Source organism: Mauremys reevesii, linkage group 23, assembly GCF_016161935.1.
Source record: "Mauremys reevesii isolate NIE-2019 linkage group 23, ASM1616193v1, whole genome shotgun sequence".
In the NCBI taxonomy this organism is placed as follows: Eukaryota; Metazoa; Chordata; order Testudines; family Geoemydidae; genus Mauremys; species Mauremys reevesii.
The window spans coordinates 2,734,462-2,748,693 of NC_052645.1; the positions used below are offsets into that span (position 1 = coordinate 2,734,462).

The 14,232-nt window shown below is 53.3% G+C and overlaps 1 non-coding gene across 1 annotated transcript; it reads left to right on the top strand.

The window, feature by feature from the left end:
- Positions 1-13,597: 13,597 nt before the first annotated feature.
- Positions 13,598-13,669, top strand: TRNAE-CUC. The gene has a single exon. It is a non-coding gene; the product is annotated as a tRNA-Glu (tRNA).
- The last annotated feature ends 563 nt before the right edge of the window (positions 13,670-14,232 follow it).

Below are 14,232 nucleotides of genomic sequence, written 5' to 3' on the forward strand. Positions count from 1 at the left end.
TCAATTCTAGTTATCAAGTACATATTTGTTCTTTTTCTCCAACTACTCTATTGCCCAGTCCTGCTGCAACTGGGGGTAGAACCCCTTTCCAGTTCTCAGACTTACTGCAGCTGAGAGTAGGCTCACCTTTAATCATGTTCCTCAACATATAACACCAACAGTTCCAAACAAAAGAAACACAACATAACAAAGGTAAAACAGATAAATGGTGTAAATTCTATAGGGCTCCCCCATTCTCAATTACTCACCAAACTGTAACAAATCTGTTACCAATTTATCTACTGCAGGACGTTGGGGGAAGGATAAAACACACCATATAACCAAACCCCAAAGCTTCCCCAAGCCTTAAGCCATTTTAATACTCACACATATCCAGACTGACCACGTCTGTATATAACATTCAGAGAAGGGGAATAGGTGGACGGGAGATTATTCTGTATACAGCTTATCCAGTATTTCCAACATGCTTCCACTCTTGGGAGAGCTGTTCTTTTACACCCTGGAATCTCCTGCAGTGTCTCTTTCAGAGATTCCAGTTCAGGTCACCAAGCCATACCAGCTCTGGGATTGCAAAGACTGTTAAATCTCACTGAACAGTTAAGCTTTGCAAATGCAATCTCAGTTCTGTAACTTAGATTACCTTTAAGTTACCTCTGTCTATATTTTCCCACAGCCAGCTGGGGCTAAAAGCAGTTTTTCTTTGTACTTAACATAGTCTGACCTAATACACAGAGCAGCTCTCTTTATCTCTGGGCTTAGCTGAGTTTCAAATTAACCCATTCCTAGACGAATTGCTCACAATGTGTCAGAGGCTTTTCCTTTGGTAATTAAAAGCTCCTCTGAGATATATGATCTTATCTAGATTGAAGATACCTTCTAATGGACATTGTTTAGATGGATTTTCACGCGTGTAAACATTCCAATTCTCTAAATACCTGCAGGTTTCAGGACCATAATGTACGTACATGTACTATGCTGGGGTACCCTTAGGGGGTAAGGTAGAATGTTTAGACTGTCCCTTCCCCCCATTTTCCACTTACACACACAGAGAGGGGGGCCCTGTCCGCGCTAGCGGCTCATAAACTAAGAATCTCTCCCTACAGGACACTCACACAGGAGAGATTAACGAGGATGACTGACTCTTCTACATCTCCATTCAGCAAAGAGCTTCGGCTAGTCTCTGGGAGAGGAGCCACTTACTCTAATTGCATTCAGTGAGATGATCAGACTGTCAGTAGCCCACACGGAAAGGAAGGGGGGGGAAAGATAGGTTCACACATTCCTAGACCCAGGCAGCTTCCTCGCCGGACGATGCCAGGCTGAATCAGCCCACCGTGGGTCGGATCTCCTAAAGATCCACTAGTTACTGGGCTTGCGTTAGACTACTCCTGATCATTAGCATTTGCTTCACAGGTTAATCTGGGCGTCTTCCAGTAACAGACACTCACACTGGTATACACACACACACACACACACACCAAGACCATTATTCCCACGGACAATCCTCCTCCCAGTGCAGCTCTGGGGCATATGATGGGGGATTTTTTACAAGAGCTCTTTATACAAACAGTTTCAAAAGCTACCCATTCGCTAACAAAACAAAAGTAATTGAAGGATCATGTTATAATTAAGTGATCCTTCTGGTGGCCACCTTTCCTGGCTCTCTAGTTGATATTGAGGCCAGTCTACTGTACAGAACCTTTTTAGTTTACCCTTAATCATTGGATCCAAACCAAACACTTTCCAATTTGCTAGAATGCATTCTGGGGGTATACACTGTGCCCTGCCTGTACTCCATCCCTGCCCCATACCTATGGGAAGACACTGGGCGTCCCCAGGTCTTAACAGGCAAACAAAAGGTTAACAGCACTGAACTGTTCCTACCTTTTCCACAGGACCGGTTCCTCACCGTCGCCCGCAGCTGCTTCTCCACTATCTGAGTGCGTTGCACCGTTGTACCTTCCAAGGTCGGTCTGACACGTCCCTGCCGAGGCCCCCGGTAAAAGCACCGGTGCGCGCTGGCATCGGCTGTGACTGTCGTCCACCGGCCATTGGAGGAGTCCGGGCAAGGCACAATTTTGCCTCGAGCCCACCCAGGGACGCCAAGACTGTTGCCGGCCCAAAAGGCCTGAGGCAGCAAACAGTGGTTCGTTGCCCGGTGTGCGTCGCACTAATTATCACACCAGGGTGGAGAATGCAGAAAAAGTTTATTTGAGCTCAAGTAAGGTGCCAGGGAGATATTTACAATCTCAAATCCTGCACACAGATACAAGCTGTGTGTGTCTCTTCTTATACATCACTTCAATAAGGCATCCTCATTACCCCCCACTAGTCTCCTCCCCACTCCTATATAGTGTATACATCAAACAGGTTAAATCATCCTTGACAGCAAACAATTTATCTCGTAACTTTTCAAGGCTGTTACCTTGGTTTACTTCTGAATTTATTACTTTGCCTCCCCTCTTTCTAAACTAAACACAAGTAGGGCCCCTATTTACTATCTCCTGCTGTCCGTGTTGTACTGATAAGGAGCAGTTACACATTCCATTCTCACTTCTAACCTGGGAGTTCAATCAGAGTTTAGACATGGAGGCACTTTGGACAAGCATAAAATAACTTTGGTCCATTCAGGCCTGGTACAGAAAAGCTTCATTAAGACACTGTTTTTCTACCCTCCTGAGTTATCTAGGGATATGCCTAATGGCACCAACAATATGATCTGCTGAAAGTCATTTCTCTACCCATCTATGTATACCATTCATGCATATGAAGTTACGAGAATTGTGTAGTATGGTTGTCACTATGCTGTAAATTGGGGGAATCAGCCATCACCTGCATGAGGCCACACGAGGGGAATTGCTCAACCTTGCTTGGAGAGATGCAGTGATGCTCACCTGACTCTGAAGAGGGCCACAAAGCCAATGGGGAAGGAAGGACATGATAAAAAGAGAAACATTTGCCATGCTTTTCCTCTCTCTTCCACCTCCACCTCCAGACACCATCACACCAAGCGACTGAAGAGCTGATCAAAGGGGAGAACCTGGATGAAAAGCAACCAGCCAGCCTGTGGTGAGAAGCATCTAAGTTTGTAAGGGCACTGAAAGGGTTAAGATCAGCTTAGAATGTGTTTTGCTTTTATTTCACAAAAACAGCGAGGACTAACAGATTTATTTGGTCAAAAACCCACTTCCCCAGATGCATGGGGTGAAAATTGCAGATACAGGCATAAATATATATTGGAACATGACATGAAGGGAGTTACCTTACAAGGGGAGAACCAGTGTTGAAGGCCAATTCAGTCAGGGTGGATGTGGTCCACTGCCAATAACTGATGGGGAGGTGTCAATACCAAGAGAGGGAAAATTGCTTTTGTAGTGAGCCAGCCACTCCCAGTCCCTATTCAAGCTCAAATTAATGGTGTTAAGTTTGCAAATAAATTGTAACTCTGCAGATTCTCTTTGAAGTCTGTTTTGAAGTTTTTGAACGGCTACTTTTAAATGTTAATGAATGTGAATGTGTGAATGGGTTAGTGAATGTGTAAATGGATTATTACTTGTGCAAGTCCCATATGGTCTAGTGGCTAAGATTCCTGCTTTTTTTTCCACCCAGGCAGCCTGGGTTCAATTCCCAGTGTAGGAACAGTCCAGAGCTCTTGCTCGGAGGGAAGGCAGGGGAAAGGATCCTGCCAGCAGGGGAGTTGGACAGTGTTCAGAGGGGATCCCAGAAGTGGGGATGGGGGCAGTAGCATAGGTGGCGGGATTCAGCAGAAGCAGCCACTTCCCATCAGGCTGGCAGGCACGGAATGGTGCCTGCCGGCCGCATGGCCAGAGGAGCGGCAGGGCGGCAGCAGCAGGCCGCCGTGGAAGCGGCACCTGCCGGCCGGTGCAGGCACAGCCAAGCGCTGGGACAGGAGCTGGGGACAGGCGGCAGCGCAGGAGGGAAGGTGAGCGGCGGGGGAGGTTCTGGTCTGAGGGCGTGGCCAGAGGGGGAGTCAAGGGGGGGGCTTTTATGTTTTTTGCTCCCCCTATGCTGAAAACTTGGCTACGCCACTGGGTGGGGGGCAGAGCTCTGAGGGGAGATCAGGGAAGGATCCCAGCTGTGTGGGAAGTGGGCAGCATGGAGAGTCCAGGCCTGGCATGGGGAGTGGGAAGGGGGAATGTGTCCCTCTAAACTCACCCAGGGCAGACTAGGCAGGACTGGAAGAATTACGTGTTTGTGGGTAAATGTCAATTTCTGTGTAAACACACGACCCAATGGCAAAATATTTCCATCGATCATAATCAAAATTGACAGATGGGCAAAGTAAGAAACATGCTGCTTGAGAACGTGTCCTGTTCTAATCCTATAGGGGTCTGTGAAGGGTCTGGCACCCCAGCACCCCCTTGTGGCAGGGGCGGGCTGGGGGCCTAGCGCCGCGCCACTCACTTGTCCTTCGGTCTGCCCCTGGTAGCCGGCGTATTACAGCCTACCGGCCAGAGTCCATAAACCCCCCCTTCGGGGTGGGGTAGCACGGCCTAGCAGCCGGAGTCCAACAACCTCCTCCTCGGAGTGGGGTAGCACGGCCTAGCGGCCAGAGTCCATAAACACCCCCTTCGGGGCGGGGTAGCGCGGCCTAGCGGCCGGAGTCCAACAACCCCCCCCTCGGGGTGGGGTAGCACGGGGTGGGGTAGGGGGACTCGGGCCCGCCCTCTCCACCGAGCCCCGACCCCAGGGCCCTGATTGTGGCAAGCTCTCCTTGCCGCCCGCTCGGCGGGGATCCGCCCGCAACACGCCGAGCGGTACTGCAGCTTTAAGGCTGTCAGCCTCGACAATCCCCCTGGGTCACTTCCTACCCTGTCTAGCCGGATGTCTGCGTTGTGGGAGCGGTTCCCCCGTAGGTCCCTCATGGCCGGCGTCACTCCCCGGGGTCTCCGGGGCGGCCTCTGCTCGGCTGACGCCCCGGTCCAGGCTCATGGGCTCTCCTTCTGCAGGAGCTGACGGTCTGCGTCCTTCTCCCCTGGTGGCCAGCCCAGACTGAGCAGACCTGCAGGTTTTTATACCGGTCTGCCAGTTGGAGCATGCCCAGCAGAGCTTCCTGGGCGTGGCTTCCTCTGCTAGCAAGGAAGGGTTAACCCCTGCTGTACCAGTGCGGGGCTGTCCCGCCCCGTCACACACCCTCCCCCTTAAGACAGCCGTCGGGCCCGGCTGACCCTGGACTCTCGCCTCCCCCTCCTCCTCCCTGATGCGGGAGAAGAAGTCTGCGTTCCCATGAGCCTTGCCTGGCCGATGTGACACGTGGAAGGCGTAGGGTTGGAGGGACAGGTACCACTGCATGATCCGGTTATTCATCTCCTTCATACTATTGATCCATCGGAGGGGTGCGTGGTCAGTCACTAAGGAGAAGGGGTTCCCTAATAGATAGTACCTTAGTGCTTCGACCGCCCACTTCACTGCCAAGGCCTCACGTTCTATGGTGGAGTACCGGGTTTCGCGGGGGAACAGCTTGCGGCTAAGGTACAAGACCGGGTGTTCTTCTTCCCCTACCTCCTGTGACAGTACGGCCCCCAGTCCCACCTCCGAGGCATCCGTCTGTAGGATAAAGGGTTTTGAAAAATCCGGTTGGACTAGTACCGGTTCCCGGGTTAATTGTTCGCTCAGGGCGCAAAAGGCCTTTTCGCAGCCTTCCGTCCAGTGTACTTTCTGGGGTTGTGAACTGCACGTCAACTCCGTCAGTGGGGCAGCGAGTGTGGCGAAGTTAGGCACAAACCGCCAATAGTACCCGGCCAGCCCCAAGAACTGCCGCACTTGCCGCTTGGTTGTGGGTGTAGGGTACGTCCTTAATGCTTCCACCTTGTCTACGAGGGGACGGATCTTCCCCCGGCCAACCGTGTAGCCCAGGTAAGTCACCTCCTTCTGGCCCAGGTGACATTTCGCCGGGTTCGCGGTGAGGCCGGCTTCGCCTAATGCCCGTAGAACTTCGGTCAGGTGTTGCAGATGTTCCTCCCAAGTGCTACTGTAGATGACAATGTCATCGATGTACGCTGCGGCGTATTCATTGTGTGCGTTCAGCACCTGGTTCATGAGTCGCTGGAAGGTAGCCGCGGCCCCGTGCAATCCGAATGGCATCATCGTAAATTGGTAGAGTCCGAACGGCATTGGAAATGCTGTCTTTTCTCGTGAGGCCGGTGTTAACGGGATCTGCCAATATCCCTTCGTCAAGTCCAGGGTGGAGATGAACTCGGCTTTTCCTAGCCGCTCCAGCAGCTCATCCACCCTGGGCATGGGATAGGCGTCAAAACGTGAAATTGCGTTTACCTTGCGGAAGTCGATGCAGATGTCCCGTCTGGCTTGGGGACCAACACTATGGGGCTCCGCCATTCACTCCGCGACTCTTCCACCACCCCTAAGGCTAGCATCAGCCCGAGCTCCTCCTTCACTGTCTCCCACATCTTCCTGGGGAGCGGGCGGTGTGTGTCCCGCACTTTGTGCCCTGGAACGGTAGCAATGTGGTGGTTTGCTAACGTGGTTCGTCCGGGTCGCGTCGCCAAAACCACGGGGAACGCCGCCACCAGTCGTTCTACCTGGTCCCGCTGGGCTGGGGTAAGCTCGTGGCCTATGTCCGCCATCCTGGCTGCCTCGGGCTCTCCCACCAGCGGCCCCAACTCCGGTTCTGGCGGGTATGGGGCTATCAGCAGGCCCTCTCGGTCCCTCCAGGCCTTAAGGAGGTTCACGTGGTAGACCTGGGTATCCCTCCTTCGCCCGGACAACCGTACCTCATAGTCGACCGGCCCAATCCACCTGACCACTTCAAAGGGGCCCTGCCACTTGGCCAGCAGCTTGGACTCTGAGGAAGGAAGCAGCAAGAGGACCCGATCCCCCGGGCCGAAAGTTCGCACCTTGGCCCCCTTGTTATACTGAGCCTCCTGAGTCTGCTGGGCTCTAACCAGATTTTCGCGGGCCAAGGTCCCCAGCTCCCGGAGGCGTTCCCGCAGGTGGAGGATATACTGCACCGACCCTCGAACACGGGTCTCCTGCTCTTCCCAGGTTTCCCTTAGGAGATCGAGGATACCCCTAGGCTTCCTCCCATAGAGGAGCTCAAAGGGGGAGAACCCCGTGGACGCCTGGGGTACCTCTCACACCGCGAAGAGGAGTGCGGGGAGTAGTTTATCCCAGTGCCGTGGGTCGTCCTCTACAAACTTTCTCAGCATGGCCTTCAAAGTGCTGTTGAATCGCTCGACCAAGCCATCCGTCTGGGGGTGGTAGACGGAGGTCTTTAGTGCCCGGATGTTCAGCAGCCTGCACAGCTCTGCCATCAATCTAGAGGTCACATTCATTCCTTGGTCCGTTAGTATCTCCCTCGGGATACCTACCCGAGCGAAGATCTGCAATAGTTTGTTAGCAATGACCGGTGCTGTGGTGGACCTCAGTGGCACCGCTTCGGGATAGCGTGTGGCATAATCGACCACCACCATGATGTACTTATGACCTGTGCCGCTCTTCTCCAGGGGTCCCACGAGATCCAGGCCTATCCGGTCAAAAGGTGTCCCCACCACCGGCAAGGGTACGAGGGGGGCCCTTGGTACACCTTTTGGACTGGCTCTCTGGCATTCTGGGCAGGAGGCGCAATAATCTCGTACCTCTGCATGGATGCCCGGCCAAAAGGACCTCTGGGCCACCCTTTGCAACGTCTTCTCCCTATCTAGGTGTCCGGCCCACGGCACCGAATGGGCTGGGGTAAGCTCGTGGCCTATGTCCTAATAATAATAGGCTGGCCTAATAATCCCGGTCGTCTAGCCCGTTTCCCAGTTCTCCTCCCGGGCGGCGTAGCCCCTTCCCTCAAGAGGTTTGTGAAGCCCGGCCAGTCAAGCCCTAAGACCACGGGGTAAGCCAACTTAGGAGCCACCCCCACTAGACACCGCGCCCGGTGTTGGGCCGCCTCTAGCTGTACCCAGACAGTGGGGTAAGGCTTCACATCCCCATGGATGCACTGTAGCCGGATGGGGGCCCCGGCGGGGCCGGTGGGCTTAATCAGCCCCTCCCGAATAACCGTCTGGCTACACCCGGAGTCAACTAAGGCCCAGGCAGACGTCCCATCCACCTTCACCGGCAGAACAATTTTCCCCGGCTCCCAAGCCCGGGCCCGGTGACCCGCCGTCCACACCTGCCCATAATTGCAATCCATGTACGGGCACTCCCTCCTGAAGTGCCCTACCTGACCGCACTCGTAGCAGCGGTCCCGTCTCCCTTCTTCGATAGGGTTGTGGCGGGGGCTGCCCGGCCTTGCTGGTGCCTCCTCCGGTCGTCGCGGGATATCTCCTCGGGGTGTCTCCCTAGGGCCCCGGGTTACTGGTATTCCGGGGGGCTGGACATGCCGCCGAGGGTCTCCCCCATCCCACTTACGTGGCCCCCGGGCCTGCCCTGGGCTCCGTCCCCCGGGCTCTCCCCACTGGGGGTTGGTCTTCAATTCCCCATCTGCTGCCTGGTAGTCCTCCATCAGGGAAATCGCGAGGGTCTTGGAGCGGTGTCGCTGCACCCATTCCTTCCCTCCCGGAGGCAGGGCTTACAGGAACTGCTCTAAGGCTACCATCTTGGCCACTTGAACACCCGTCCGCCCTTCCTGCTCCAGCCACCTCCAACAGAGGTCCCGGATTCGCTGGGCCACGGCCCGCGGCCTGGCCCCTGGCGTGTATCGTTCCTGGCGGAGTCGCTGGCGGTAGGTCTCAAGGCTGACGCCAACTTCGTCCAAGATGGCGGCCTTGACCTTCGTGTAGTCCAGTGCGTCTTGGGGGTCCAAGTTCCGGTACGCTGCTTGAGCTGGGCCCGTCAGGTAGGGTGCCAGTATCGTGGCCCAATGAGTGAGGGGCCACTGTACGGCGGTCGCGACGCGTTCAAAGGTCACGAGGAAGGCCTCGGGGTCATCCCCCGGCCCCATCTTAGCTAGGCGCACGGGTAATCCCCCCAGACCCTCGCCGGGGTTGCCCCTGACGGCCCCTAGAAGCGTACTAGGTGCCGGTCCGATTAGAGCCGCCATCTGTTGAACCAGCCGCTCCCGGTTCGCCTGCTGCTGGGTTGTCAGCTCCCGGATCAGCTGCTGCTGCTGTTCCTGTCGCTGTGCAGCTTGTGCCTGCTGCTGGGCCGCTTGTGTCTGCTGCTGGGCCGCTTGTGCCTGCTGCTGGGCCGCCAGCTGCTGGAGAAGCTGAGTTTGCTGCTGCTGCTGTTGTGCCATCTGCTGCTGATGATTTTCCAGCAGCCACTTCAAGAGTTTCTCAGGGTCCATTTTGGGTTCTGTGGCCTTATCTCAGGCCCGTTCAGGTCCCTGGTCAGGTGCCAGTTGTGACGGGTCTGGCACCCCAGCACCCCCTTGTGGCAGGGGCGGGCTGGGGGCCTAGCGCCGCGCCACTCACTTGTCCTTTGGTCTGCCCCTGGTAGCCGGCGTATTACGGCCTAGCGTCCGGAGTCCATAAACACCCCCTTCGGGGTGGGGTAGCGCGGCCTCGCGGCCGGAGTCCATAAACACCCCCTTCGGGGCGGGGTAGCGCGGCCTAGCGGCCGGAGTCCATAAACACCCCCTTCGGGGCGGGGTAGCACGGCCTAGCGGCCAGAGTCCAACAACCTCCTCCTCGGAGTGGGGTAGCACGGCCTAGCGGCCAGAGTCCATAAACCCCCCCCTCGGGGTGGGGTAGGGGGACTCGGGCCCGCCCTCTCCACCGAGCCCCAACCCCAGGGCCCTGATTGTGGCAAGCTCTCCTTGCCGCCCGCTCGGCGGGGATCCGCCCGCAACACACTGAGCGGTACTGCAGCTTTAAGGCTGTCAGCCTCGACAATCCCCCTGGGTCACTTCCTACCCTGTCTAGCCGGACGTCTGCATTGTGGGAGCGGTTCCCCCGTAGGGATGGAATGCAAGGCTGAGCTCACGCACCAGCCCCCTGAAACATTTCAGTGCCCCAGAGAAATCCTGACCCCTGCTGTTGGAATGATATGGTGGAGATTTGAATAGGAAAGGGACTGTCTGAATTGTCAGTGTGGGGAATGAACAACAATCTACAGCAATGTCGTTAACACAGACACACTCTAATCATGCTCCAGCTGGAAGGGAAATGGGCAGGAACTCTTGCTGTTCAGCCAAGGACACACTTACACTAATGCACAGCCAGGAGTGTGCTGGGGGAGCTGGTCTGAGCAAGTTGAAGTGACAATTCTGTGAGTACAAAATCATTGAGTAGTGAAACAGCTATACAACAAGTAGTTGTGGCTGAGTGGTTAAGGTGATGGACTAGAAATCCATTGGGGTCTCCCCATGCAGGTTTGAATCCTGCCAGCTATGGAAGCATTAGTGGGTTGTCATTGCTGTTGTCTTAGTGCCTGAGCATTTCTCTACCCTCATTCTCTTTCCCCCCCTTACTTCCTGATTGACTGCAGACTATATAGTAAAATTGGAGTTCTGCTTAGCTATGCCTTAACCAATCACTTAACTGAAATTTAACTAACCAATCCTAACACACTGTAACATGATTATCTAACCAATTATACCCCACCACCTTAATTGGTTTACGCCCAACAATTTAATTATACAGCAGACAGAAACAATCACAGAACCAGACAGAGATTATACAGACAAGCAATAGGAAAGTGGGGACCACAGTGATAGAACAACACAGAAATGAGCAGTGAGTTTTTCCCAGACAGGATACTGTCATGGTAGAGGTTGTGGGTGCTTAACTGTCTGGCCCCCAGGGCAGGATTTTGAGGTTCACCATTACTTTCTCAGAATGCCAGCACCCATCTTTTGTTCACTTAAAACATGAGCAGGGAGATTACAACACCGCAGAACTCATGGAGCAGGAAACGTGTAACTTTAGGTCCGGCTGAGTGTGTCTAAAATCAGCTGTGCTGTAGAAGGTCTCTAGGAGTTGAAAGAGATGTGCCATCTCGACCTCCCTAAAGAGTTTATCAACTATTAATGAAAACTAGGGTTCATAAGGCATAGTCTTTGTAGTATCAGGATGGTGGACTGGTCTAAAGTGCTAGTTATAAGACTCATTTTTTTCCAGTCCCTTGTGTGTTCTGGTCTCTGCATAGAGATGTGGTTTCACATCCCACTCCTGACATTACCATTAATTCTATCTGGAGAAAATGGCCTCACTTCAATCTCCTTTGGAACAATAGAACCCCATTTGCTTAGCTTTTCTATTCCAGTAGTTGTGAGAGAAGCTCCAAACCAGGGGAAACAGGGCCTGTTCTCTCGACCCATCAATTTTTTGTCTTCCTTCATTCCAGGCCTTTTCTCAGATATGTCCGTATTTCCCACACTTTTATGAAACTTTCGGGTCATCATTTAATTGCCACACAACTGTACTTATGAAGTGAAGTGAAACACAACATTTTTTGGATATTCCTGCAGAAGAGTTTTGCTTTCTGACCTGGAATTGAACAGGGGCTGCCCGAGGGGGACAATGCTGCTCCCTTTTCTTGACTCATCCACAAAACATAAGTTCATGGTGCCCTTTGTTTCTCTGTTCTTCAAACACCTGTCAGGGTGGCCTAGGGAGACTTGGCCCTGACTCTCGGGGTCCCTCCCTGCCCCACCTTTCTATAGGATTCTATTGTGTGGGTTTGTGCTGTGTCGTTGTTCCACGCTGAGCTGTTTTGCACAGTGTCACTTTGCACTCTGACGCATTGTTTCGTGTTGTATGGTTTTTGCACTGCCTTGTGTTGCGTTGGTTTGAGCTGAGCTCTTTTGCAGTGTGTCATTTTGCCCCATGGGGAGTTCATTTGCATTGTGCTGAATTGTCGGGCTTTGCACTCCTACGTATTGTCACTTTGTGCTGTGGAATGTCAGTTCACGCTGAATTGTTAGATGTTAGATTGGGGTGTTTCCACTTTTGTTGTTGTTTATATTATATTGCGATGGCATCGAATTACAGAGCTGTACGGCTGCAAGGGCCCTGGAGAGGTCATGAAATCCAGCCCCCTCTGCTGAGGCAGGGCCAAGCAGAGACGATGTGTCAGGGCCATGTGGGGTCAAGTGCCCACAGCAGCCGGCCCAGGCAGGGAGCAGGAGGGAACCAGAGCCAGAGCAGGTTGTCTATGGGACCAAGTATATGTAGAGTATCCTTGACAGAGGTTTGTTCAACCTGTACTTAAAAACCTCCGAGGACAGAGACTCCACAGACACCCTTGGGAGCCTATTCCAGAGATTAACTACACTCAGAGTTAGAAAACTGTTCCCAACATCTAACGTGAATCTCCCTGGCTGCAGATTAAGCCCATTACTTCTTGTCCTACCGTCAGTGGACATGGAGACCAATTGATCATCGTCCTATTTATAAAGACCAAACTTTTCTCTCTGCAATCATCTGTTAAATGGTTATTATCCCCTCTTCTTGCCTGGGGTAGAATGGAAGAGGAGAAAATCCTCTCTTAACAGAGGATGCAAATGTCAGTTTAGTCTCTCTTCATGTTTTACTGAAGCTCAGAGAGAGGAGGAAACATGACCTGCCGAAGAGCATGGAGAGTTTGTTTCATTTTGGACTGTGACTATTAGCAGAAGAGTGACACCTAAGGGCTGTTGCTACCACCCACCATGGGGCTTGGATTGATGATGGTGGGATTAAGAGCATCATGCTCTACCAACTGAGCTAGCTAGATTTAAAGTCAGTCAACTGCCCAGTCGCAGTGTAGAAGGAGCCTGAGGGTGTTTATTTGTGAGCTGAGGTTCCCTGTCTGACATTTGCCTTCTTTCCTGGTTCATTATGTCTCCAGCGAGCAAACCGGAGCTGTCACAAGGCTGGTTAGATGCTGCTTTCTAGACCAGAGAGCTGGGGTTGATTTAGCATGCTGCCGCCATCAGCTGGTCAGAGTAACCAGGGTGGGAGGGTGGAATTTAGGAATCTCCCACCAAGGGGAGGTGCTGTTGGACTCATCTAGTGGGGGAGAGTCTGAGTTCCCCACATGCCACACTCACATTTTCACAGGGAGTCAGGCCCCCTAGGGAAAAACTCAAAAGAAGCCCAGGCCCAGGAGTGTCAGAGAAGGGAATCACTGCTTGCCTTAAGAGGTGGGTTCGGGAAACCTGCAGGTTCTTAGATCCCTCCAGCGCCTGATAGAACCATTTGTGGGGAAGGTCTGGGGAAGCCGAGGAGGACAAGGAGACGGGAAAAGGGCTTGCAACTGTTGTGTAATCCCCATACTCCCAGCAGAAGGGTCCGGGGGGCTCAGCACTCAGAACTCACAAGATGGCAAAGCTCAGAGCGCCGTTACACGGAGTCAGAATGTGATCAGCTAACACCCAGGGGGTGCAACACCCCTCCCTTGGTCTCTATGCCAGAGCTCCTATCAGCTCAGTCCTTCCCGCAAGAGCGGGCTGCTGAGAGGGTTGCGATGGGGTAAATGAAGGCAGAGGAGGATTGTTCCTCATGGGTTTTTTTTGTGTGGCTCTGTGATCCTGCTGGAGGAAGCATGATTTGAGTTTGATTCAGTGACTTGGGTTGGGCTGAGGTTGTGACCCTGAGCACAGGGGTTCTCTGCTCTTAGCCCCTCAGGGAGTGGACAGTGGAACAGTTTCAGAAAGTGGCTAAAAAGTAGCCTAAGAAAGTGTAGTAAAAGAGAAAAAAAAATCTCCCTTGTGGTCTAGTGGTTAGGATTTGGCACTCTCACTGCCAAGGCCTGGGTTCAATTCCCAGTCAGGGAAAAGTGACTTTAAACCAGAAAACCTTCAATTATTCTTCACTTGCAATGTAAACAAATCCATGTTATTTTCCTGATTTTCCAGGACCCAACCCCTGCTACCAGGATCACTGAGGCGCTGGGAATCTGCATGGGAAAGGGACTGTGTGAATTGTCAAGGTGGGGAATGAATAACAATCTACAACTAGATCCACCAACACAGGCTAATCCTGCTGCAGATAGAAGGGAAACTGGGAGTGATTCTTCACTGCAGTGAATGTGCTGGGGAAAGCTGGACTTCACAGGCAGGTGGCAATAGCAGATCCTAGAAACACCTGGAGCTTCCCACACCACTGCTGACACCAGGGTCAGGTGTTGAGCGACTCACAGTGCCCCTCCCCTCCCATTACCTTCCAGCAGGGGGTGGCAGCACCCCCCACCCAATGCAGGGGAGAGGGCTGAGTGCATCTCTGCACCCTGAGTCCAGGGCACCCACTCTCTCTGCCCCACACATCGAATCTGGCCCTGCTGCAAAGTGACCCCGAAGAACCAGCAGCCTCCAGGACAGCAGGTTTGCCCTCAGAGCAG